This window comes from Larus michahellis, chromosome 7 (assembly GCF_964199755.1).
Source record: "Larus michahellis chromosome 7, bLarMic1.1, whole genome shotgun sequence".
NCBI lineage: Eukaryota > Metazoa > Chordata > Aves > Charadriiformes > Laridae > Larus > Larus michahellis.
This window is the reverse complement of record NC_133902.1, coordinates 18035347-18039640: the sequence shown is the minus strand read 5'-3', so window position 1 is coordinate 18039640 and position 4294 is coordinate 18035347.

Genomic DNA, 4294 nt, shown 5'->3' with positions numbered 1-4294 from the left:
CAAGACATAAAGAAAATAAGCGAGATAGAAGAAAAGAAAGGAACAGCAAAGCGGAGGAAGTAAAAAGAAGGATGTCTCTGTGCTTCACGTATTTCAAAACAGAGGCCCCGCTTTCCAAATAACGTTTCACTGGGGGAGGGAGGGGGAGGAGAGGATAGGCTGGTTTTCATTTCATTTTCACTTTGAAAACACCATTTTTCCCCACGTCCACTGAAGTGCAAATTTCCACCGAAGCCATTGAAAAAGAGAGCATGCCTCGGAGCCGAAGTTTTCAAAAACCCACATCTGTTTGAATTTATAAAGCCATGGTTGAGAAAGCTCCCAGAAGCCCCTGGCTGAAGGAGCCGCGAACTGCGTTTCCCAAGCCCAGCATCCGAAAACAGGGGGCACTAGCACCCAGGACCCACCGGCTGAGACAAGGGCTGTGGAGATGACACGGAGACCAATTTCTTCTGCTCCAGCCTTTGGCATGGACCACGCCAGTGCTGGGAGGAGAGATAAGGAGCGGCAGCAGCTGGGTGTGTGGAAGGGTGATAAATGGGGTGCGTGGTCATGCAGCCCCCGCGCTCCCAGCACTGACCACAAACACCTCCACAGCTCCTGGCTCGTCTGGAGAACACGAGCCTGCCCATCTTTTCATCCTTTTGTAAGGAGCTGAGCAGCGCAGGCAGCCGCAGGCAGGACGTGGGTTTAATATTAAATGGAAGATGGACGTCGCTCATCGCTGCGCCTTTCCAGGCCATGCCAGTCCCCGGCTCGGCACCCAGGGGCAGGCAGATGCCTTTGTACAAATGGCTCGTGGGGTCCAAATTTGGCGGCGGCGGCGGCAGCCTCCCCCCTGCCTGGCTGGCAGTTGGCACTGGCAGTGCTGTGCGCCCTGAGATGCTACGCGCACAGAGAGCCCTCACCTCACAGCTGCGAGGGGCCGGGAGGGGAAGGACATGGCAGCTGATGGCAGGGATCCCCGGGGGAAGCAGGTGCCCCCTTCCCGACGGCTGGGTGGGAACACTGGCACCCAGCGCCAACAGTGCCTCTGCAGAGACGTGACCTGCTGGCTGGGTGCCCGTTGCCAGCATCTGGTGCCCTGACAAAGGATCCATGCATCCCCGGCAGCTGAGGGAGCTCAGCCCTGGTGCACTCCATGAGGCTCCTTCTCCCTCTGAGAAAAGCTAACAGGAGGAACACAAACCATCGCACCCGCACGGTAGCCACAGAATCATACAATGGTTCGGGTTGGAAGGGACCTTAAAGATCATCTAGTTCCAACCCCCCTGCCCTGGGCAGGGACACCTCCCACCAGCCCAGGTTGCTCAAAGCCCCATCCAACCTGGCCTTGAACCCCTCCAGGGATGGGGCAGCCACAGCTTCTCTGGGCAACCTGTTCCACTGCCTCACTACCCTCACGGCAAAGAATTTCTTCCTAATATCGAATCTAAATCTCCCCTCTTTCAGTGTAAAACCCTTCCCCCTTGTCCCATGGCTCCCCTCCCTTATCCAGAGTCCCTCCCCAACTTTTCTGGAGCTCCTTTAGGGACTGGCAGGGGCTCTAAGGTCTCCTCGGAGCCTTCTCTTCTCCAGGCTGAACAACCCCAACTCTCTCAGCCTGTCCTCACAGCAGAGGAGCTCCAGCCCTCTCATCATCTTCATGGCCCTCCTCTGGACCCATTCCAACAGGTCAGTGTCACCTTCTTAGAAAGCCCTTTGCTGCAGAGCCCATTGCTTGAGTTGTCTGCTCCTACAGGATTTCTTCTCTGGGGGCTTCTCTCCCCCCAGCCACGCGCACCCATCCCCCTTGCAGCCATGTGGCCAGCGCTCCAGGTGTATGATATTTTGCATCCCCAGCTCTGCCTCTTCCCAGAGGGCTCTGGCGGTGGAGCTGGCCAGCTTCCTGACACCCCAGATCTGCTTCTGGAGGAGATGTCCCAGCCACCAAGCTGTCTCCTGCCACTGCGTGGTCCTACCCTACGACCTGTGCCCCCTCCTTTCTGAAGACTCTCCTACTCTGTCTGCAATGGGACAAGGACAAGCAGACCCTCCCAACTCCCGCCAACTCCACTGCAGCTTACCTTCTGGCTCAGCAGCATTCCCATCATCAGCTGTGGAGACCACTGTCCCAGAGTCCTCCCAGCCTGTAAAAGCGTGTATTTGGGGTAACATGGCCACCAGACCCCAATTAGGTGGCATTAGAGCTCAGTAGCTGGTCAACACACTGCTCCTTTCCTGGAAATTTTAAGGTCCATGGGTTTTGCAGTGCACAAAGGAGTCCTTTGACGTTCAGCTGAATGTATCTAACCGAGCCTACAGAGCAAACACACCATGGTCTTTAAAGGCATCCAAAATGGCTCCTAATTTTCTGCTAGAAAGACCTGAAGAGGACAGTAATGCCTGTCCCAGTCCAGTCTGATGAGGGTTTCCAAAATACAACGCTGTTCAGAGTTGAATAAAGGCAAAGGGTCTGAGGCACTTCTGGTGAACAGCTACCAAGGAGAGACGTGACACTGCCTTTCTGCTTTCTTGCTTTCTTTCACCATGGGAGCATCTCACTGCCATCCTTTCAGTGCCAACATGGAGAAGGGGGACAGTGTGGCCAGCAGCACTGGGGCAGTGATGGTCCTCCTGTACTGGGCACTGGTGAGGCCCCACCTCGAATGCTGTGTCCAGTTTTGGGCCCCTCACCACAAAAAAGACACTGAGGTGCTGGAGCGTGTCCAGAGAAGGGCAATGGAGCTGGTGAGGGGTCTGGAGCACGAGTCTTGTGAGGAGCAGCTGAGGGAGCTGAGGGTGTTCAGCCTGGAGAAGAGGAGGCTGAGGGGAGACCTCCTTGCTCTCTGCAACTCTCTGAAAGGAGGGGGGTAGCCACGGGGTGTCGGTCTCTTCTCCCAAGGAACGGGCAGTAGGACAAGAGGAAATGGCCTCAAGTTGTGCCAGGGGAGGTTTAGACTGGATATTAGGAAAAATTTTAAACTGAAAGGGTCATTGGAACAGGCTGCCCAGGGAAGGGGTTGAGGCACCATCCCTGGAGGTATTTAAAAGCCAGGCAGACACAGTGCTTAGAGATATGCTTTAGTGACAGGTTTGTCAGAGTTACGTTGATGGTTGGACTCGATGATCTGAAAGATCCCTTCCAACCTGGGCAATTCTGTGATTCTATGCCATTACAGACCTCCCTCCCAAGCGAGCAGAGGCAGAAAGCTAAGGGGGAGGCTAGCACAGGATCCTAACTTCTGGTGAGAGGCACCCCCCAAGCTTTGGATGTTATTTAATTCATTATTTTTTCTCCAGAAGAATGAATGGGGACCAGAGAATGGGCTCACACACTGATTGCCTGCACCATTCAATTCCTAATGCTCCCCAGTTCCGTTCAGACCATTAACCCACCTTCTTTGCAAGCATGGGTAGACCCTATTAATCCATTTTGCTGAATTATGTGACTCCCACATCACACTCAGATTTCCCTGTGCCCTCTCTTTCCTTCTCAGCATCACCCAGTGCCTCTGGTCTCCCCGTTTGCTCTTCGCCAGGTGCCAAGAAGGGCCTACAAAGTGCTTTTTGGGGTTTTTTATTGCACAAAGCTCCTTGCAGCCGCTGCGCAGCAAGCTCAACATGCTGGGCTGAGCAATCTCCAATTTCCCAAAGCCATGCCCTTGGAACCAGATGGCAAGCCAAAGTTTTCTCTGACAGGCAAAGGAATCAGAACTGACGTGACTGGAAAAACCAAGCTCAATTCCTCTTGGCAGGATATTAATTTAGAAATCTCTGGTGTCATCACCCCAGTTCGCAATGAATTTGGATCCAAGCTTTCCTAGTGCCAGACAACACAGAGGTTTGACAGAGAAGGTAATTGGAGGAAATGGCTTTGCAATCTCGCTATTGTGCTGGCAAGATCTAGCTCTCCTAAAGAACTAGGCTTGCTTCCTGGCACGGCCGATTCATCACCCTTTATTTGTCCCCAGTGCCTCTTCACTTTGCCCAGCAGGGACCGCACAGACCCTTCAAAGCAGCATCAGAGGTCTGGGGGGGCATCCAGGCTTTCTCCCATCCTGGTGAGCGACAGCAATAGGGTCAGGAGCCCTGCAGGGTCCACGACTCCAAGTGTTTCAGGGGCAGGGCGAAGAGCAGGCTGGAGCAAGTCTCGTGGCCTCCACACCCCTTGGGGATCACGCACACCATGCAGATGGAGCCAAGCTCTGCCGGCGGTGTGGGCTTGTGCCACGCCAGTGGCAGGAACAAGGAAGATGGGGGACGTTCAGGTGGGAGCAATCCCTCCCAGAGAGTCCCAGGGCCTCCGTCCACT